At 38.6% G+C, this 23,872-nt stretch overlaps 1 pseudogene; it reads right to left on the bottom strand.

The window, feature by feature from the left end:
• LOC135709172 (uncharacterized) overlaps nt 1-16,699 on the bottom strand; it is a 256,458-nt pseudogene extending 239,759 nt beyond the window's left edge.
• Between the last annotated feature and the right edge of the window lie 7,173 nt (nt 16,700-23,872).

Genomic DNA, 23,872 nt, shown 5'->3' on the forward strand with positions numbered 1-23,872 from the left:
TTTTCACGTGGTATTGTTTTTTTTTGGGTTGGAAATTTTCAGCTCTTTTAGTTTTCTACTTTATTATTATGGTCGGTTGGAGCCGCTCATAGTTCTTCTTCTACTGCTACACCTTTTCTTCTTCTTCTTCTTTTGGCAGTTTAACATTGAGACAAATTTGTCGGACAGGTTAACGGCAGTAGGTAGGTACCGTTGCGTGGAGCGTGTGGGTGTATTTTCCGTGTTGGAAACAAAACGAAAATAAACATTCATCAGATTCTTCAATGTCAGCATGAAATCGGAACTGGGATGAAAATTTTCAGTTTAGGGTCATATCAAACCCACCCAGGCTACGGCTGCCGTTTTAGGGGATTACAAGATTCACACGAGCGCCCACCCACTCAATTTATAAATTTTATGTTTCATTTCTTGAGTTCTCTCTCTCTCTATCTTCCATCCACCTTATGCTATATAGGATATCATAAACCACCAGCGTACATCAGGAAGTGATTGAAAAGTTGATGCTAGCTTGTCGTGACTTGTTTCCAAAACTAACAAACAGAGAGTTTATGTTGAAAGATTGAAATAATTGGAAATGTGATTGGAAACCCTCACGATGTATTTATTATGTCTAGAATACCCCATAGCTACTACGCATGCCTCTGACTTCCAAACCTGGCACATCCAGATGCAACGACAGCCAGCCTGCTAGCATAGCACGTGGATACGGGAACACGAACAGCATAACGTGATATGTGACCGTTGCGTCGAGGGAGAATGTTACACATGAATCGCCAACTTGGCTAGGAGTTGGACCTATAGTGTGGATGGATGGAAACAAAAACATCAAAACCAAGTTTTTATTAAATTTGGACGAGCACGCTTTCGGGAGTCAGCGAGGAGAAGTAGCTATCTCTGATGGATCCACTTCCAAACGGGCGTCGTTCGCCGGCGGTAGTTTTTCTTCCTTATGAAAACAAATTTATTGATTAGCACGCGCAGAGCATACGATGAAAAACTGTAGGCGAAAAAAATGGAAACATCTTTCTCACTCTCCGCTTGTTGGATCAAGGTGTGAAAGTTTGTTTTCGATGCTGATGCATCGGATCGTGATATGTGCGTTGGAGGCATAAAAGGTCTATAAAAATTTGAATATACGTTATTAAAACATAGCGATGACCCGAAAAGCAGAGCATACGTGTGCATGCCTCAACAGGAGGATTTGGAATGCTTGAGTTGGGGGTAGTACAGAGGTACGCCACATTCTCAGACAAAGGTTTGTTATTCCATCATCAAGCAAACTTAAGTACTATAAGGGTAATTTATGTATCAGCTCTCAGGTAATTGATGACTGTCTTTATTGCTTCTGGTATCTCGACAATACACAGATAAATGTTTGCTCTCATCTGGTAGGTGCAAGTAAAGCCTTGGTAAAGGGTGTCCACGATGAAATTGCCACACACAAAATTCGCGTTTTCATCCGATTGCCATCAAATTTTCAGGGATTGAGAAATAACTATTAAACTTCATTTTACCATTTTACTCGTATTTTATTTACAGTCCATACGCAAATGCCCGCACCTTGGCCTTAACCCCGGCCATAAGATTCTGCACAACCTGTGAATCAACCGTTTTTTGCATGTAAACCCATACTTTCTTCAGTTCCTCGACTGTCTTCACTACCTTAGGTCGTTTAAGAAGGTGCTGCTTCATAATCGCCCAGTACTTCTCGATGGGGCGGAGCTCCGGAGTGTTGGGAGGGTTGAACATTTTCGGCACGAAATTGACCTTATTGTCCGCATACCACTTCAGCACGTCTTTGGAGTAGTGGCATGAGGCCAAATCCGGCCAGAAGATTGTTTGGACGTTGTGGGCCTTCAGGAGAGGAAGCAGCCGCTTCTGGAGGCACTCTTTTATGTACACCTGTCCGTTCATCGTGTCCTGGGTCACGAAAGGTGCACTCCGCTTCCCGCACGTGCAGATGGCTTGCCAAACCAGGAATTTCTTCGCAAATTAGGACATCTTCTGAGTGCCGACATGCTCCGGAACGCTGAACTTATCCTTGGCCGTGAAAAACAGGTTGCCGGGGATCTGTTTGAAGTCGGCCTTCACATATGTTTCGTCGTCCATGATGCAGCATTCAACTTTCGTCAGCATGTTGAGGTACAACTTCCTGGCACGGGTTTTGGCGGACTTGTTCTGCTTCTCGTCGCGATTCGGGGCCTTTTGTACCTTGAACGTTCGAAGCCCAGCCTTAGTTTTGGCCTTCTGGACAAAACTTCGGCTTAGGTGCAGCTTCTTAGCCACATCCCTAACGGAGGCGTTCGGATTTCGGTTGAAGGCCCCAACTACGCGGTTGTGATTTTTGGTGTTGTACGGAATACTTTTTCCTTAACTTCTGGGCTTCCGATCGGTGGTCAACCGTTCCTCGAACCGCTTAATCACTCGCGACACCGTGGAATTCGCGATTCCCAACGTTTTAGCGATGGAACGATGCGAGAGATCCTTGTTCTCGTGATGAATGCGCAAGATTTTATTACGCACGAGCTGTTCTTTCGACTCCATTTCCGCGAGTTTTGATCACAGGACTTTAAAACTTGCAGGATGCAAATAATGCACTATGAACTAAATCCACCCAAATTTTCATTAAATTCTACCCAACGGTTAAAAAGTTAGAGCAATTTCATAGTGTGGCAATTTCATCGTGGACACCCTTTACTACGGATTCCACCGACGGCAAATTGAAATAAATGTCCGAAGGAAATTGGATAAAATGTATAGAGAGCGATAAATGAGATTTTATGTTTGAATAACAGCATGATGAGGTGTCGATGTCATGCTCAGTTCTGTCTGTAATGTTGATAGCGTTTAAAGTGAAAGCTTTGTTGAATTGATCGAAATCATATCATAAATCATATGGATATGAAATAAATCGAGGAATGCACCAGTCATAAGACACCAAGTTCTTCCATATTTTGAGCATTAGGGTGGGTAAATTTAACTACCCCTTACTCCCCACAGCTCTTTCGATTCGTATTAAGGTCCCCAACAAGTGTGCCAAATCTGAACAAATTTGGTTACGATCTGGATTTGCGGGAGAGTTTTATAATGTGTATGTGCAGAATCAATATTCGTGCTTAAATGTGGAATGAAAGTATAACAAAAACAAACAAAAAATCCGTCTTTAAATGCGCTCATCAAATGTACACTGATGTTCATTCATCACGTACAAACAATTTGATTTTATTTGGGCCACCTCATGCACATGCACTAATAAAAATTTGAATGGGTGCTTTTGAAGTTGAAACAATATTATTATAATTACAAAGAAAAGTTTAAAAGAGGGTGATTTTATTCATAAATGCTCATGTTGAGTGTCTGCTCGGCGAGCAGAAGGTCGCGAAAGCAATCTCACGTCCCACCCACTTGAAATTTTTAAACTTTAATAAATTTCCAATAATGGTTACCAAACGCATCTTTTCTACTATAAAAACGTCCAGCCATCCCGATACAATTAAGAAAGGTCATAGGGACAGATCAAATAACTACAGGAAAATTGCAGGAACATAATAGAGGCTACTAGAAATTCAGGAAAGCTCAGAGATCTTCAGGGGAGTTAAAGACTGTGCTCGGAAAAAATGCAACAACCAAAAATGATCACTAAAAAACCATTTCCGGAGTGATTTGAGATTTGGGCGTAATTGCTTTTGTAAACAAACACGTCAATCGCCGAATTCTTGTGAAAACAGATCAATCTTGTAAACAAACAAAACCAAATGGTAGAGGAATCATTCTTCTACGTAATAGTGTTATTAGTTTTCGAGATCGAGTTTTGATTCACGAGAAATCGGCGATTTACGTGTTTGTTTACAAATGCAATTACGCTCAAATCTCAAATCACTCCGGATTTTTAGTCGGATATTTTTTTAACTCTCAGGGAATATATAAACACATATAAGCTATGGTTTTGCAAAGTTGGTTTATTCAACCTCCTCTCCTAGGCTAAATGCCCGCACCTTGGATTTAACGCTAATCAAATCCAGTGCAACACTTGCGCCATTTTTCTTACACACTTTCATCCACTCTTTCATCAAATCGTTGTCGTTTTTGAAGACCTTCCCTGTTTTCCAGAGCTGACCCTTCATAGTCGCCCAGAATTTTTTTTATTGGGCGAAGTTCTGGCGAGTTTGGCGGATTTGCCTTCTTCGGGACAAAAACAACATCGTTGGCTTCGTACCACTCCATCACAGGTTTCGCGTAATGACACGATGCCAAATCGGACCGGAGGAAGAACAGCAGGCGCTTCTCGAGGCATTCTTCTTTATATATTTGATGGTGCCTTTCGTTATGTATGACTTGCTGAATTTACCGCACCCACAGATCGGCTGCCACACTAAGTACTTCTTGGCAAATTCGTCGACCTTCTTCTTCCGGAACTTTTTCGGAACATCTAGGCGGGACTTGCCGACAAAAAAACTCCAGACCGGGGATCTGCTTGGCGTCCGCTTTAACGTACGTCTCGTCGTCCATTACGATGCATTTCGGCTGCACCAACCACTCGCGGTACAGCTTTCTGGTGCGGGATTTGGGCACCGTATTATGTTTATCGGTTCAGTTAGGCACCTTCCTTACCTTGAAGACATGAAGTCCGGCCCGCTTTATTACCTACGGGACGAAACAGACCGCAGAATTGACTTTCGTAGCCACGACCCGAATCGAAAGGTTCGGATTGCGCTATAAGTAATCCCTCACCTTCCTTGCATTCACGGGGTCGGTCGCCTTCGCTTTTCTTCCGCTGGCAGCTCGCCGCTGGGTCATCTGGGTCTCCTTGAAAGATTTTACCACACGGGACACGGTCGAATTGTTGATTCCAAACTGTTTCACGATCCACCTGTGGGACTGACCTAGATTTTTCACAAACGCTTGCATAATTTTTTGTCGAAGCACTTCTTGCTTGGAAGCAATCTCGATAACCACTTGACAGATTTGGCGAGATTTTGCCGATGTAAACATTACACTCTAAACGAGTTTTACTCTAAATTTAATCAATTTTTACCCATGCAATAAAAAAGATTTACATACAAGAAAGTGTTGCTTTTTTTCGAGTACAATCTTTATCTAAATTTTGAAGCGATTCAATGAACTTTAGAGCAGAAAGTTCCATGAATATCAGGACATGTTCTAACATTTTAGGACAGTTTCACCAACCGGTGAACACTCGTGTTTATTTCAGTTACCGTGGGGACGTAATTTGTGATTAGCCCAGTCCCTTTCAAATTGTATGATTAAATATGTACAGTCCTTATATTTGAAATGACGTTTCACATTCATCTAGTGATGGCCGATTTTCATTCGAATAATCGATTAATCGATTAACGAACCGAAAAGTAAAATATTTGTAATCGGTTATATCATACCGATATAAGCATTAACATCTCCAGAGGATCATCACCGATCGTTTCAAACATGTGCTGCACTCTCATTGGTGGAAAAATGGCAGCACAGCGAACAAAAAATAATCGATTAGTTGTTAATCGAGTATTTAAAAAATGGAACATCTCAGATTTTAGTGTGATTGTTTTGATAAAATAGTGCGCAAAATTTTATCTCTACCAAGGGGGCATCAAAACCACAAAACCACACAATCAAAAACCACAAACCTTGGTATACATTGGATGAAAGGGACCGTGAAAGAGGACACTAAAATAGAAAGTTTTTCTTCCGACAGTTTCACTAAACAGCAAAAAATTCTGAGTTATAATTGTGATGTAAACATTCATTCACGTAAACTTGTAATTCATTTCACGCAAACGAGCAACTTGTAAGCAATGTTGTTTGCAAAGATGGGCATTTGTATACAATAATTTCATCATTTTATGAAATGTCTCAGAAAATTACACGACTTGTAATGTTAACTTATATGATATGTGACGCTCCAATTATGTGCATCATAGTGAACAGAAATTTACACTATTTTTTTCGAACTGTGTAGTTTTAGCAAAATAGTGGAAACCTTCAAAATGATTCGAAAATTTCAGTGAAACCTAAAAAATCCAGGTTTGTTTAGAGATCTTCAGAAAAATTTCGAAAACTTCGCAGAAGTTCCAAGAAATTCACGGAAGTCCAGAGATCTTTATTACAGTTCCAATAATTTCAGGGCAGTTTCAAGAACATCATCAGGATAATTGCGAAAACTTATACGAGGTTCCAACAACTTTAGAGAAGCTTGTAGAACTTCAGAGCAGTCCCATTAACTTTACGAAAATTGTAGGAACCTAATAAAAGTGATGAGGATTGAAAGTTATTTCCAAGAATTTCACAAAAGTTTCATCAACAGACTACGTGAACATTGAGAAAGTTCAGAAAACTTCTGCATTACTTCAGAAACTTCAGAGAAGTTTCGAAAAATTCAAGGTGGTTTCATTAACTTCAGAGAAGATGCAGGAACTTTCAGAAAGCTCTGATAATTTCAAGGAAATGTAGAATATTTAAAAGAAATCCAGAGAACTTCAAAGAAGTACAGTGAACTTGTGGAAAATTGTGAGAAAATCAAACAAAAAGTTACATGATCTTCAGGATGCTTACAGATCTTCAGTTCCAATAACTTCTGGGAAGCTTAATGAAAGTCCTGTTTACCTGTAAGGGAGAGTTGAGAATTATAGAAAACTTCAAAAATATATCAGGAATTTAACAGAAAACCAGGGATCTAGAGGGAAATTTTAAGATTTGTAATACAGTTTAATTAATTTCTGGTCATAAAAATTGCGAGAACACCAGGAAAGTTCCAAGTGCACCAGGAAACATCAAAAAATCCCAGGGCAGTTCACTTCAAGTAAATTACAGGAACTGTAAAGGCGTTTCGAGAACCTAAAAATTGGAACAGCACACCCCGTCGGAAAAGAGTAAGTCGACAGTAAGTCCTTTTGCTCAATAGCAAGCTAACGAAATTGATTACTCGTCATAGGCCTTGCACGTGCTCGCACTTTCACTTGCACTTGCACTTTCCATGAAACCATTCCAAGGAAATTTGGTGGAGACTCTAAATGGAGCAGGGATGCATTGCTCTTTTGGAACTACCTATTTCATTACTTTTTTTTTAATATGGAATGCTTACGAATGCTCCAATTGAATTTTCACTTAACCCATCTTAAAATAGAGACCGTATACGTGATAATGTTTGCACCATCGTTTAAATAAGGTTCCCGTTTCACCTGTGCATATAATGCCTTGGTTTTCTTTGCATGCACGTAACCTATAGCTCATACCGTAGTAGGCTGTGTATAAAAGAAAATGATTTATGTCGTTTTCGTTTTTGCGGTGTAGCTACACCGGTGCTACACTGCCGAACACCGAAAAAAATTAGGGTGTAGCTATCGGTTGCAACTTTGTTTACAAACAAATGATGATGAACTGTCAATGACTCGCACTTATTGCTGCTTACACTACACCGGTGTAGTGTAGTAAAAACGAAAACGACATTAGTTAGTTTGACAGTTGCACCATGACGAAGTGGCAGCGTATTCGTGATTTGTCCCACGCGCAAATGTCGCAAAAAGACATTTCAATCGCCATGGGAGTGTACCGGAGGACCGTCAAAAGGGTTTTAGACCGAGGAAAGAAAGGACAACTATCCGCAAAGGTGGCCACAGGTCGTCCGAGGTCAGCTCGGGTTCCGAAGGTTATCGCTGCTATCAAAAGGAAGATTCGGGTAAATCCAGTACGTTTAATAAGGAAAATGGCAAAGGAACACGGGATCAGTGACTTTACGGCACGGAAGATCGTAAAGGAAGATTGCGGGGCGAAGTCGAGGGCACGGAAAAAACTCACATGATTACCAACCGCATCAGGGAGCTACGAGTCGAACGATGCAAGAAAATCTTGAACTTTCTTAAGCGAAAAAATCCGGTAATCCTGTTCACCGACAGGAGCATGTTTACCGTCAATCCCGTAACAATTTCCAGAACTATATACCGGTCAGTTCTCTTCCGGTAAAAGACGTGGTCGACGAGCACAAGAACGTGTATCTGACCAAGCATCCTGCTAGCGTTATGGTGTTTGGATTGGTGGCTTCTGATGGCAAAAAAATTGACCCAGTGTTCATTCCAGAAGGCGACAAGGTCAACACGGAGGTCTACATTGGGATTTCAAGTAAGTATGTTCTTCCGTGGATCAAAGAACAGTCCGAAGCCATAGTTTGTATTTCAACAAGGGGGGCTCAGTGCCACACCTCGAACCACACTCAGAACTGGTTGCAGGAACATCTCTCGTTCTGGGCGAAGGATATGTGGCCGTCATCCAGCCCCAATCTTAATCCGCTGGATTACTCAATATGGCGCGTCATGAAGTCCAGGGCCTGTTCTAAACGCCACCCGAGTACAGCAAGCCTCAGACAAACATTGACCCGTACCTGGAGAAAAATGGATCCAGACTACATTATTAGAACATTCCGGAAGCGTGTGGAGGCCGTAATTGCAGCAGGCGGAAACTCGATCGATGATTAACATAGTTTAAGACTCTGAGAAACATCCTCCCTTTAAATAAATAAAAAAAACCCGAAAACGAAATTTTTGAGAATTTTTTTTAATTTTGACATTTTTCGATGGTGCAAACATTATCACGCATACGGTAGTGCTATTAATCTCCCAATCAAAATTCAATATTTCCGCAACACAGAGTCAAACTCTGTGTTTTGACTGAAAATGCACTTGTGAGCGCTCTCGAGTGCACCTTCAAGGGAAACAAAGAGTGTGGCTGTCCGGTGCGGAAATTTTGCTTTTAGATAGGAGGATTAAAAGCGTTAAACCAGACAGTTCTAGCAGCAAACAGAAAATTCTCGCGTAACTTTTCAAAAGGACCAATGTACCATATCCGCCATTTTAAAAAAATCGTAGTTAAAGTTCGACAGATTATTATTTTAACTATTATGAATCCATACATTTTGCAACACTATTTTCACCGTATTCAGTGTTATGTATTAATAATGTTAAAAATGTCAGTATTAATAATGTCAAAAATTCATTAGAAACGGTGAAATCACAATTGCTAAAATATAAAAAAAAGTCGCTAGTCAAGTTGTACATCGGACGATTTTTCTCGATGACGTTTTGTTTTAAATGGTACTAGATTCCCTTTCACAGATTTCAGAATAGAGTACCTAGCTTTAGATTGGTTTTCCATGCCCCGCCTATAGAAAATAAGTACCAATCGCGTTAGGCAGCCCAAATGCCCGAAGTAACAATCAATGTACAATGTACTTTGGACAATTTTGGATCTATGATTATCTTAATTAAATGAAAGTAAATTTGGATGGGTGTTTTTATATCACATACAATGATTGAAGAGCAATTTAGTTTTAAGTTTTACAAGTAATAGAAAACTAGCTATTGAACAGATCAGCAAACAACAGCATTATTTTTTCATGCGTTCATATTGACTTATTTTTATTGATGATACGATGCTTGACGGTGCCAAATCTTCCACTTAATTGAATTATCTCTCTAACCAAATTCATGCTTCTGTAGTATAGGATCGATTTTGGAAACACGTTTCCAGTGTGTTTTATCTAAATTTCGGGCTCTAACCCTAATTAATATTATTCTTTTAAATTTTGTCGTTTTTAAATGCTTTTACATAATATGAAATCATATCAGATGTTTCTATATCGTATACCATCCCGTTGATTATTTCGATTGAATTATCAAATTGCAGAATACAGGTTCATGAGTTGCCCTAGATGTGGATCCTGACTATTACTACATACTTCGTTATATTGTTTTACGACCTGTAATGCTTTTGGAACGCGCTAGGCGTTGATTTAACTAACTGTTGCTTGATATGCCTTTACCGGCTGATCAAAGGGAGGCACATATGGGTCATTCCAGCTCAAGTGGGTACACCACCTGTGGTCGATGTCACTGATTTGAGCCAAACTTGGCCAAAACGCTTATTTTGGCATTCTGAACTAACGCCTTTTTCATTTTGCTCTAAAGTGACTAGATCCCTGTCGGCTACAACCCTGGATTTTCGAAATTTAAAAAAAAAATCATCTTTCAGAAGAGATTACTCCACAACCACATAAGCTATTCGTGATCTTAGAATGTCAATTTGAAGGATTTTTAACTAAAATTCTTATAAGTATACCCACATTTTGTTTTTGTTATAGTAACTACAGTAAACAGGCTGATTACAGGCAGGTATCCAAATGGTAAAAAAATGGCCATTTTTCGCCTTGGGCGGGATTTTTATTTCTTAATGTTTTGAGCTCAAATGTTCACCACACTTTAGAAAATAACCTTGAAATTTCAGTGTTACATCCACTTGATATTGTGAGCTGAGGAAACATAGAGCTGCATCTTATGATATGTAAAATATTTATTATTTTCATTGCAGAATATCAACTATTGTCTGCATATAAATTTATATCCATTATTTCATATTTAATGTTCTGATATATTTCATTTGTCCATTACATATATTTTCATTATATAAATAAATACTGGGTTGGGAGGGAGCATCAGGGTATCATTTGACCTGGAACTGGCCAATGGAGTGGTATGACTAGGAGGGAATAAGCATTATCATTTTCTATATCCTACCGATTCGATTGTGGTGGTGTGAATTATACTCCAACAGTTTCAGTGAGATTGACGCACCCTTCTGAACAAACCATCCTGTAGGAAGCTTAATAAGTATTGGGAATTGCGTTATTCGATTGGTTGGATCGTACACAGCAAAAAAATAATTTTGATATCACGTCAAAGTGGATGCACGACAATCATGTCGAAAATGTGGTGCAATATTACTTGCTAAAAAGGACAAAATTATCATTAATACAATGCATGATCTGACATTACGCTGCTTTTACTGCATTTGTTTATTTATGTGGTCATAAAAATTACATGAAATTTTCGACATGATTGTAGTGCATCCACTTCGATGTGATATCAAAATTATTTTTTTGCTGTGTATCGTTGGATGGAAATTCTTAAATTCCTGTGGATTTCACGTAAGTGCCTCTGCTTCACAGATGCCAGATTTACAGACATGTCTGTGAATTTACAGACTTTTTTTCAAACTTTTATAACAAAGGGAAAATTTTAAAATTTACATCTTTAATCAAATTACACGTGCGATGCATTTTTCAACACGCATTAGAAATTCGTGCGTTTTCAAATCCACCACACGAACGAGCTGTCACTGTTATAGACGGTCATAGTAAAGCCCTACAGTAAAAGTATGGACGTCTGTCAACAGTTGTTCCAATCGAACCGTCAAAATGCACCGCTTTGCTCGATTGGAACAGCTTTTTTCAGTTTTGTGGTGACAGTCGTCCATACTTTTACTGTAGGGCTTTAGGTCATAGTTATAGACATGTCAATGTGCTGCCATGTTGTATCCAAAACGAACATTTTCCATACGATGTGATGGTTTTTTTGGATACGTCAACTCAAGTTGGCCGGTCTATAACTTGACTGTCTATAGTCACTCTCACTGAAAAAGAGAATGAAACCGAGGGGTACGAAAGTACCAGATTTTGTCAAAATTCACCAAAAATTACTCTAAAGTTTGATTTATTGATTTATAGTCGGAGAAATCAATTTTATCGGATTCATCCAATATAATCGTGCTTAAATCTCTAAAAACAAATAATATCGATTTGTATCGGTCACATCGCTTATATCGGGTCGCATCTCTATAAGTATCATGACAGGTAACGATGAAAGCCGTTTGTTTATAAGAAAGGAACGTCGTGAAATCTCAACCAACAATCCGGATCAGTGGATCAGCTTTTGTAATCAAATCTTGTAATGATCTTTTTTCGCAAATCGAAGCTTGCCTTGCCACATCAACAACATCGTCGGCTAGGGAAAATTCTCTCCTATCCGATGGTGGAATTGGTTTGCGTAAGCGTGCTTCAGTTTGCAAGATCAGGTCATTACAAGTTTGCTGATCCACTCTTTAGTATTGTTGGTTGATAAATCTGTTCGAAAATCGTATGCTCAAAAAAACATTTATGATGAGTCCACAAATTGCCTGATGATGGCAAGTGTTCTAGAGCACAATTTTCATGACATCACTCATGAAACTGGAATTTCCTGTTTGCTGCATCAAATTTGAAGTTCCAGATTCATTGTTGTATGTTTTGTGGCAACTGTGCTCTTGAAATTTTGAGGTGATAGTATAGCGCATTACACACATTATAGGAAGTGCAGATTTCCATCACTACCTCAACAGACTTCCCCAATATCAGGCATCCGGTGAAGATCAGCATCGATGGCACCTATCGTGGGTTTGGTCATGTTTGGCCATCAATTCTGTTGACAAATCTCCGGGCAAATATCGTTGCTTCCAGAGTTTGAACATGCAACAATCACACAAGCAGGTGCTCAAGAAAGTGACAGTTCACATCACAAAACACACTAAAAACAACATCAGCATAATGCTCGATAATTCTACCACAACCAAGATTATCGATGGATAGTGAATGAAATCGGATAATATCGGTAGGTACTTGTTATGAAACGGACAGTGTATTTCCACCCTATTCCATCTTTTTATTCGAGAACACCCACCTCCGGATGCAGTGTTAGTGCTGAACGAAGCAGCCATTTTCGCCGTTTTGTACCTCTGAATAAGAGTCGTAAAAGTATAGAAAAATCGAGAAAAATCAAAGGAAACTTCATAACGAACTTTTTCAAAGGATCAGGTAAGCTATAAATTAAGGAAAATCAATACAAATACTTGCACTAACCCATGTGAGTTTCAGGTGATTTGAGCTATCGCACGATGCATTTCGCTGCTGGTAAAAGGACCAGTACTAAGTCACTAACGGATTTCCACACTTCTTCTTCTTCTTCGCATTTCAAGCTTATTGCATATCGCATATTAGCTTATTGCGTGCTCTCAACTTAGTGTTCTAGAAGCACTTCCACAGTTATTAATTGAGAGCTTTCGATGCCTGTACCATTTTTGCATTGGTATAATTGTGTGGCAAGTCCAGTCATACTTCTATGCCCAGGGAAGTCGAGAAATTTTCCAACCCGAAAAATTCCTAGACCGGACCGGGAATTGAACCCAGCCACCTCCAGCATGGTCTGGCTTTGTAGCTGCGCCTTTACCGACTGAGCTAAGGGAGGCCCCATAGCATATAAGATCGACTCAAATTTAAGTTTAATTTACTCTACATAAATCTTTTTGAATCTGGCAAAATTCAACGAAAAATTTATTCATTTAAAAGTATATATTCAAAGAATAAATCAAATCTTCAATGGAAAATATTCATTAGAATTTAACATAGCTTTCATGTGTTATTTGGGAATTGCATCACAAAATCATATGAACCTTATGTGTCAAATAAAATTTAAGCGATTTATCATATAGAACTCACATGTTATGTGAGATTCAGATAGATTTCATTGGTTTTGTTAATGGAAAAATATTATGTGCATTCCCAATAGAAACTATATGAAAACATTTTTCCGTGTACTTATTTCATATTTACATCGAGATGTTGCTCATATTACACTCATAAAATAAATCACATAACAAGTGGAAAATATCCATGTGAATTTCACATAACTTTCATCTGATTCCATAATTGGAAATTGCACCACTAAATCACATGAACTTTATGTGTCAAATAAAATCTAGATGATTTCTCATATAGAATTTCTTATGCTATGTGATATTCAGATATAAATAATTATTTTTGTTATTGGAAAAATATTATGTGCGTTCCTAATAGAAACTAATTGAAAACTTTTTTCAGTGTAGAAAACAAATTCCTGTCAAAGCTCGGGAATTTTTACTCAGTCTATGAGTTAACTACGTTTTCAAAAATATGATTGAACTAATCTCATCTTTGAGTCGACCTCATTTGTCTTGTAATCGCTATTTAACTTTTTATTAATTGCTTTTAATGTATACGGCGTAAATGGATGCATTCCCAACTCCAATGAGGTTCAATAAGATAAAAGCAGGTCATTTTTGCTCGAACATGACTTTCACAGACATTTCTAATTTCACATCTATTTTATGATCCCCCCACCCCTTTCGTTACACGCAAATTTTCTGCTAAATTTATGCAGCCCAATTACAGACATTTATGAAATTCACAGACATTTTTCGCAGACTTCTGATAAAAAAAATCTGGCATCTCTGCTCTGCTTACAGGTCCACACCTCCGTTTTTGGCCCTTCACAAAGCGATATTGTGAATTCAGATCGGTAGCTCAAATTGATCTTGCTATTAAGTGGAGCAATACAAGACAAAATCTTTGAAGGGATGGTGGCTACCTTACATTCATACATACATACATACATACAGAATTAATAGCGTTAAACCAAACTATATATTTTACGGTAAACTAAGGGAATTGAAAGGATCATTCCGAAATTTAAGATTCATGTAGAGTGAATTCCAAGAGTTTTTATAGGTGTATTCCTTTAAAAAGGTATGGAGAAAATGTAGGGACCAAGATTAACAAAAAGAACTGTAGGATGATTCAAAGAAATGTTTGTTAAAAAAGTCCATGAACGTATGAAGCGTTCAACAAAATTTTGTCAAAGGAAACAGTGTCTTATTTCGGTCTTCAAGATTTTGGAACTTGGCATTGTTTTTTGACATTCTAGATCTGAGGCTTGTCTCAAACTCGCAAAAATTATCGATACACTAGAGATGGGAAAACAAATTCAATAAGAAGGAGAAGTTTTTATAATTTTTAGATTTGGGATTGGGTTTTTCAGATTCCGAGACAAACAAAAACATTCGAGGTGCTGAACTCTGTATACCGTTAGAGATTGTGCATGGTCTTTCAGGAAGAAAATCTTAAAAACACTACAATGGACAGCCCTATAGGGTACTACGCAATCGTGACGTAGGACTACGTGGTCTTATATAATATATCTTATTTGTTAACTGCAGCAGGAGCTTATGTGTTGTGTAGGAATAGGAGTTTGAGCGGGGTTCTCTCTGTTTATACACTTTGGTATGACGCGCTTGACATAGATGGTCCACATCGACTCACGAAGAGCTACTGATTCCGATCAACAGCGGTGCGGCTTCTTCCTCCTTCTATGGATGCTCATATGAGCTGCAGCTCACTGCTTGCAGGCAGCCTTTCGTTGTGTACTGGAGAGCACTACCACTCACCACGCGGTGATTTAATAAACACTGTTTGGTGAGACCGGATGGAATTCAACTTTGAAATCTGTGTTAGGGAAATCACTTTTCGCAGGCAATCGGTGATAATTTTAATTATCATAACAACAGTTGCACATTCGTGCAATTTTAAATAGTAAAATTTTGAAAAATGATAAAAACTTGAATCTAAGATGCGTTAGAATATTTCTGATCGATTGGCGTTAAAATTATTGAAATTGGTTCAGGGGCAGCTGAGTTATTAACGTTCAAAATCTTTCATAATTGTGTTACATGTTCCATTTTCGGTTTTCACTAAATGTACCCCCATATAGAAATCACAGACGTAGTCCTACATCAAAAGTATCGCTGACTATTATGGAAATGTTCTATGGGGATCTGGAACTATTTATATTTTTTCTTATTTTTCAGTGCACATCACATCCAAAAATAATGTTTTAAGCCCTAAAAATGCATGGAAAAATGACCCCCAATAAAATATTATGAAACGAGCTTCAAATGAAAGAGGAGCACCTAAGATTTCGTTTAGTGAATGTATCAGATAAACGGATTTTTTTTTATAATAATGTTGTTCTCCAACACACCGTGCTTAAAAAATCTGGCGCTTTATTTAATCAAAAAGAGACATCTTCTTCAAGGGCGTAAAAAAACTTGACTACGACGCTGAATCTGGATTAACGTATTTTCAGTACATAACCGTATTTTTATGTTTGACCAGTAAAGTCAGCAAAGGGATATCGTTGTATGCTCTAAATCCATCAAAAATGTCTTGCCATCAACAAACGCTGTTGCCCCAGTCTCGAAATAACGCAGGTCTCTGGCGTCCATAGCCACTGGGCCAATTCATTCAACACTACTCACATGTCAGCAGTAATAGTAGCTGCAGAAACACCGGCACCGCTGCTCGGCTCATCGCACTCCGGAACATCCGCCCGGGACGTAAATTACTGCTCCAACAGTTGGCTGTCATCGTTGCTTCACTTGGCCATAAAACACTCTCCGTCGTAGCAGCAAAGCTTAAAATTTTCCCACTCGCTTCTTTCCCCCTAAACTAGACACTTCAAATTGGGATTTTTCAAATGAAAATTCCACTGAACTGATTCAATCGAAATGTGATATCCTCCCCCGCAGACTAATTATTGCGCTCACTGAAAGCACTTGTCATTTCGCACTCGCGAGACGATAACGCACGCGAAAAATACAAACCGCTCAGAATGTTAACGACACTTTTCTGATGCGACTGCACATTCGATTATTGCTTTCCCGGATTTCGAAAATCTATCACCGATCTCTGACTTAGTCACTTCACTTTTTTTCAACGCCGTTTGCAAAAAAAAATATATAATAGATACGACAACTAAATGAGCTTAACAGATGGTGAATTCCAATTCCGACCGACGATCGACGACCGGCGAAATTCCAGATCTAATCTCTATATGCTGACCGGGCACGTGTGCTACCTCGCTTTGAATCGGAGAGCTTACTGTTCGATCATTAGAATACTGTATCAAAGATCGATGGGAACTCCGGCTATTGGGACCTATAGACAGGGCAAGATGATATGAACACGATCGCGTACAAAAGACGACTGAATCCAGATCGAGATGGATTGGTACATTTTTATTTGTTAGTTTTAGTTTTCTATCCCCGAGAAGTGCGACTTCTTCCTCTCCTTGCTCTGACTATGCTGCTGCCTATTGGGACGAGATATGCTACATCAACTCGGACCATAGCTGTGCGAGACGACGCAGATGACGACGACGACGACGACGACGACGCGACGCTCGGTGGCGGCAAACTTTACAACAAACAACACAAGAAGATCGCCGATCCCAAAAGAGCGATCAAGATTGAGTGGGAAAACTAAACTCCTCTGCACTAGGAACATGCTTGGGAGGCGGACACAGACAACGGACGGTGAGTCGCGTGGACCTGCCGCGATCGCATTGTTGCCCTTTGGTTTCTTTTTTGTTCAACTTTTATGGTGCCGCCTGGTGCTTTTAAATCGAGTGGAAAATGCGACTAAAGCAGAATTTTCCACTGTGTTCGCGTGTATGTGTATGTCCGAGAAAGATCGTGATGATTTCAAATCTTCAACTTGACATCCAATCGTGGCCAAAGGAAGGATCTAAAGTTTCCCACTATCCCCTATCGTTTCTGCCATTTCTCTCGTTTTACGATCCACTTTACACGCCCGAGGAATGCGATCAAAGTGTCACCGAAAGTGTCGTGGAAAAGAGTTGCAACTTCAGCCCACCCTTCACACATTCGAATGGTTTGTTCCGCTTAAGACCACGACGGAACATGTGTTAATGTGCGATAATTAGCGGTGTGATCTCGCAAATCTCTTGCAGCGCAAGCAGCAGCATCTACAACTTCCCACTTTCGGTAACACCATCAGCCTTAACGATGATAATGCGATGCGTGCGATGGTGTCATATTTCTCGTCGGTGTTGGCTTGATAACTCTCCAGCGCCTCTAGGAGATGGCAACTGGATAGGTCTAATTTGCGTGGGAGTTTCGGTTTTTTTTTTCTCGCGTTTTGAAGATTTTCGAACTATTACTATAGCACACGCTCGCACTATTATGGTAGCAAGATGATTCATTGCTACTAGCTTATTAGCTGGAATGTCAAAAATTGGCAATTTATTGTAAGGCGCTTCTGGGCGGATCACTTTGAAATCTAATAAAATAGTGATTAATTCTGAGAATAAGAAATCAATTTAGTCGTCCAATGTATTCCAAAAAGGCAGTGATTTAAATTTTCAATCAGATATAAGCTTAGACTACTACACCAAACCAAATCTTACGACAAGTGGGCAATGTTGACTAGGAGTTGACCATCCAAGCCATTTACATATGACGTGGTAGGATAACCGTATGAGTATATTTTTGAATTTTTTGTTCGGTAATGCTAGCCGATGTGACATGCTAACCTGTACCGAACAAACATATTTGTATGTTTAAAAAGAAATACCTTTCCTCTTAACGTAATTAATACCTATATAAAAAAATATTTCATTTTTGTGAAATTGAGACATCTAATATTGCCGTTCAGGGGCATGTCATACGTCATACCTTTGTTAAGGAGCATTCTATCCTTTTATTAAAGAAAATACTGTCCCTTTGTTGTTGGGGCATATTTTATGATAGATGGGGTATTTTGCGCAGCGTAGTTGACAAACCTAGAATTGAGCATGTTCTGGGTGCACCTTGGGTAGTTTACAGTTCCTTTCTAGGGCCAAAATCCATCATACGACACATGAAATCAATGCGTAAGAAGGGTCAGATTGCTCCATAGATGAATTAATTAATTATTAATGAATAATAATAATAATAATAATTAATTAGTAATTTAGTTACAAATTTGAGCATGAATAAAAATAAGCTCGCAGGATAGATCAATCAGTTCGAGCTTGTTAAAACGGCTTTTCTATTCGGCAGAAAATAATTTGAAATTTTCAGGATAATCGCCGAACCCGTCACCATGTGAGACATGTGACATGACCATAATTAAATACCGTAAAGGATTGAAATCCAGACACTTTGTCAATAAATCTGGACGCTTGTAAAAATTGATTATCACTTCCTATTATGATGAAAATAGCACGTAAATGTTATCATGGTATGTGAACCAACTTTAAAGTCTAGAGGGAATTTATATCTGTAACTGTAACCAGTTCGTTTTTGTTTGCTAATCTGGTTAAAATGTCTATTTAATTATCTTAAAGATAAATCGGCCAGCTTAAACCATCGTAGTGGTAAGAGGTGGGACCATTATTATCATCATCATCATCATCAGATTAGTACAGTTCATAATAATATCGACAGTGAGCATGCATAAGAGCGTATACGCGATGATCGATTCTCTTCATCGGTTTTCTCTTTGCATTGCTACAGCTAAGCGAAACAATTTTCTAGAATTTGTTCAATACAGTGCTGTAACAGGTTGTATTGGCTATCAAAAGCACCAGCCAACGCACCGAGAAACGTTTATCCAAGCGAGTTATTCAAAAGAGAAAATCGACAAAGAGAATCGATCATCACGTGTACGCCCTTATGCATGCTCACTGTCGATAAAGTACCTGCTGCTATCTGCCGGTCAATCATCTCTACAATATTAAGACGCTTTTATTCATTAACTTTACTTTTCCCGTAAGAAAAGCACGGGAAAGTAAAGTAAACTCTTTTGACGGCTGTGATTTCTATATGGGGGTACACTTTGTGAAAACCGAAAATGGAACATGTAACAAATTATGAAAGATTTTGAACGTTAATAACTCAGCTGCCCCTGGTCCAATTTCAATCATTTTATCACCAATCGATCAGAAATATGGCTACGCATCGAATGTTGATTTTCAACAAGAAAAAATGGCACTGAAGAAACTATTGAAAAACTGGTAAATGTCCAGCATTGTCCAAAAGCGTCGAATTAACTAACAAATTGGGACAGTCCTCAGAGAGTAGTAAGTAGACGAAACAAGTCGAAGTGGCATTCGACTCCGATCCTCGGGCGCGTGCGAATAGGGAGGATGGAATTGCGTAATATGTTGCACACTTATCGCCATTTTCAGAACCACACGCTCCCAACGACCACACAAAATGCTCTCCAGAGTTGTAATCTTGTAACGAAACTTGGAAACAGTCATGCCTCCTGGTTGTTTGCCGTTAAACGGGTGCATCGCAACTAATGCGAACGCGCAGTTGGCTACCTGTTATATAGACAACCAGCTCTGCCGGTACCATATTTTCTCAGGATGGTCCTAAACAGTCCCCGCGGACTAGAAATTCTGAGATTCAACTCCTGGCTGTAATTCAGACATTAGAAGAACGGAGAGTATTCATCCTGGAAAGGTTCAGAGACACCTGTCTGAGATCAAATCATCAGATCATACGTGATCTAGCACGTTAGGTTAAGTTATACTCGTAGTTAGGTAGGTTATCACTTTTTTTCAATTCAAACAAAACACACCCCCAAAGGGGTATTCTGTAAACTAGTTGAAAAACGCAAATATTAAATTAGAATATCAAATTAAACAAAGATGAGGAACCAGATAAGCTAATCAATTAATATGATAAATCAATGTACTACCATAATCAACAGAAATAAACATAATTTTACTACTACTATTACTTACTACCCAACAAACAATTCAAAGTCACAAATAAGCATACACATTGAATAAATGCTGTATAACAGTGTACAATGCTGAATAAAACAGGATGTCGAATTATGTGCTGAAAAAAGCTCATTGAGATCGATAGATGCGCTTTTATTCCGCCGTATGATTAATTTCCTTATTAAAAGCTTTATAAACGTTGACTGTCTTCCTTATTCAGAACCAGAAGGTTGATCTAATAACAAACTGAATAAGTGTAATTTGCACATACATTGTCGCTTTTATTCGACTGTTTTCAATTGATTGAATAAAATGCTTTTTTAAACGTTTTATAAATGTTTTCTAGCTCCATTATTAGATTTCTTTGCATTGTTTTACAATATTGCTGTATAAAGGTGAATACACTCAGCAAAATAGCTCTCATCCCAACAAACAATTAAAAGCCACAAATAAGCATATATATTGAATAAATGCTGTATAACAGTGTACAATGCTGAATTAAAAGAGTTGTCGAACTATGTGCTGAAAAAGCTCATTGTTCCACTCTGATCTGATTAATTTACTTATTAAAAGCTGTATAAGTGTTAAATGTCTTCCCAATTCAACGCCAGAAGTTCGATCTAATAACAAACTGAATAAGTGTAATTTGTACATACATTGACACTTTAATTCGACTATTTTCAATTGATTTAATAACATGCTTTATTAGACGTCTAATAAATGTTCTCCAGCTCCTTTATTAGATTTCATTGCATTACTTTACAATATTGCCGAATAAAGGTGAATACAGTCAGCATAATAGCTCTTATACAGCTATGCGTCCATATTGTAGTCACATGATTTGTAAATGCTTTATAAACGACGTATTAGATTCATTATTCGACAACACTGATTCAGTATTACAACAAGGCGAAATCAGTAGAGTAGTGGTTACCGTTTCCGCTTTTCAATTAGAAGGTCGTGAGTTCAATTCCAAGCTCATTTTTTTTTGTGTAGAACATAATTAATTTAAATAGTAATATCGATCACATGACTCACGGTAATGAATGCTTTGATATAGTTTAGAATTTAACCGAACATCCTTTCTTTCAACTTGGAGTTGTGAAGAGGCAATATTGGTATCATTTAAAACAACGACGAATGAATTAATCATTCCCACAGGGCCTTGAAGGAGCTAGAGTTGCGATCGGGAGTGCTGATAGGTATCTTCTTTCATGCAAGCTTTTATAGGTTATTGAGTTGCCCATATGATGAATTCTAGGACAGCCCAGATGACAAGGCAAGCGGCTGGTGATCGGAAGGTACATGGTTCGAATTCCATACAATAATGGCATGTATAAGTATTTAATAAATTTTCTAATATCTGTATGGTGCAAGCCACGTCAGAAATATTGAAATACAATACACTTAAGAAACACGAAACACCCTTCCCCCCTGTCCCCCTGTCCCCCTGTCCCCCTGTCCCCCTGTCCCCTTGTCCCCCTGTCCTCTTATTTTCGGGTTAATTTTCCCCACAGTTGAATAATCGTTTAATAAATGTATAATAATGTCTAATTAAACGTTACTTCACATGAGAATCAAGCGTATACAGAGCATCACTGTTTTAAGGAAGCAGTGATGTCTAATAAACACTGAATAATCAAAAATGTTACCGTATAAACTCTGTTACAACTCATAAGTCGAATAAAAGCTTATCGACATACCTTATAAACAACACCAGTAGTTCAATGTAGAGGTTGAGTAAATTCTCCAGATTTGTGTGAACAAAGCCTGAACAGAAGTTGTTATTAAAAATAGTACAAGTACTATTAAGCATGCAGTTGAATAAAATGGCCAAGAAGTCGTTTCTTCAATAGACGATTGTTTGTTGGGTACTACTACTGCGCCTTCGCATTAGTTGCGATTCACAACCAGGAGGCATGACTGGTCGTGGCAAGGGTGTCAAAGGATTTGATAAAGGGGTCGCCAAGTGTCATCAAGTGCCAATTGTGATAGCACAGACAAACAGACATAACACATTGAATATTTCTCACTGTAAAACATCGTCGCTAAAACATTACCGCCATCTGTTGAATACAGTGTGGTGGGTAGTACGCTGAACAGATGGTGGTAGTGAGGTGTGCCGAGAAAATGTGATCCGTGATGCCGTCACTGAATACGCAGCTGCCTACACGTCATCATCATCTTCCAAAGGCTTTAAGCCTATACTACCATCGGCCCTTTTCAGGGCCACCAACATTTTCCAAAAGAGTTAATTTTCTGAACATGTCCCAATTAAAATTCACATCAAAAGGTTCTTTTCAGGGCAATCATAGTCATACTCAAAAGTATAAACAGAGAGAACCCCGCTAAAATTCCTATTCCTACATAAAACATTACATTATACATTCATTATTGTTGACATTAAACCCTATTGTAATTGCATTATATTGGTAAAGTGATAAAACTGTCATCACAATATACAAAAAAAATTGCACAATAAGAGAGAAAAAATTGATTTCTTAATAGTTACGGTAATTAACATTTTTTTTTACTTTATTATAGATTTTTTTTTTAGTAGGCTAGTAGCAAGTCTCATTCATTAACAATATATTCATTTGTATATAAGCAATTCCCTACAAATTCGCAATTCGGTTTATTTTTGTATTTTTGTATATTTTGATTTTGTTGAAAATTTGCGGAAACGTTCCTTATGACCAACAATGCCATTTTGCATCTTCATATCGCCACTTTGAATCCACCCTAATAAAAATTACCATAAACGAACGATAACCCAAATCATTGAACTATTCCACGAATGGTTTGGAGGATACATTGAACACGTCGTTAAGCAAATTAACCATAACATTTTTATTAGGGCAGCCTTATTGACCTTACCTAAAATGGTTTTTTTTTTATCTAGTTCGTTTATTTCTAAGGCTCAATCGCGTTAGCTTTACGGAGCCGATAATTCATTGTTCACTGTGTGTAACAAAATTCCCTTAATTCTATGTCTAGTAGGAGTTGGGCCGATTACTCGCGGCTTACTCGAGGTTAGAAGGGTACATTTTCGAAGGATAGGATCAGGGGAGGAGCTTGGGGTAGGGTTTCGTTGTCTCATCAGAGCGTTGTCGCCAGTATGAACGGTAGTGCTGTTCTAGCTTCGTCCGGAGTTCGACCGGCTATGGTGGGTGACCAGTGGGCGACGATGAGACTCATCGAGACGGGGGGACAAAACAAACAAAAACTAATAAAGAGAGACAAAAGACAAAAGGAATTAAATTCTTATACTAGACATTTGAAGAAAAACATAAACGGACTGCATATAGCAGAGATCACGGGTTGCCAACACGTCTCTGATAGGAACATAGGGTTGTCTTCCTTGGGCCTCGAGGGTATTCAAAAGTCGCTCTCTGGCGTCGTCATTATCCGTACATTGCCAAACTGCGTGTTCGATGTCATCGTAACCGTTTCCACACCGACAGATGTTGCTGTCCACGAGGTTTATTCTATTGAGATGAGCATCTAGCGAGTAGTGGTTGGACATAAGTCTACTCATCACGCGAATGAAGTCACGACTTAAGCCCAAGCCTTTAAAGCCACGCCACGCTCACCACGCTCTCGAAGAAACATTA

The sequence above is a fragment of the Ochlerotatus camptorhynchus genome, unplaced genomic scaffold (assembly GCF_037179485.1).
Source record: "Ochlerotatus camptorhynchus isolate MF236.1 unplaced genomic scaffold, CSIRO-AGI_Acam_v1.1 ptg000353l, whole genome shotgun sequence".
NCBI lineage: Eukaryota > Metazoa > Arthropoda > Insecta > Diptera > Culicidae > Ochlerotatus > Ochlerotatus camptorhynchus.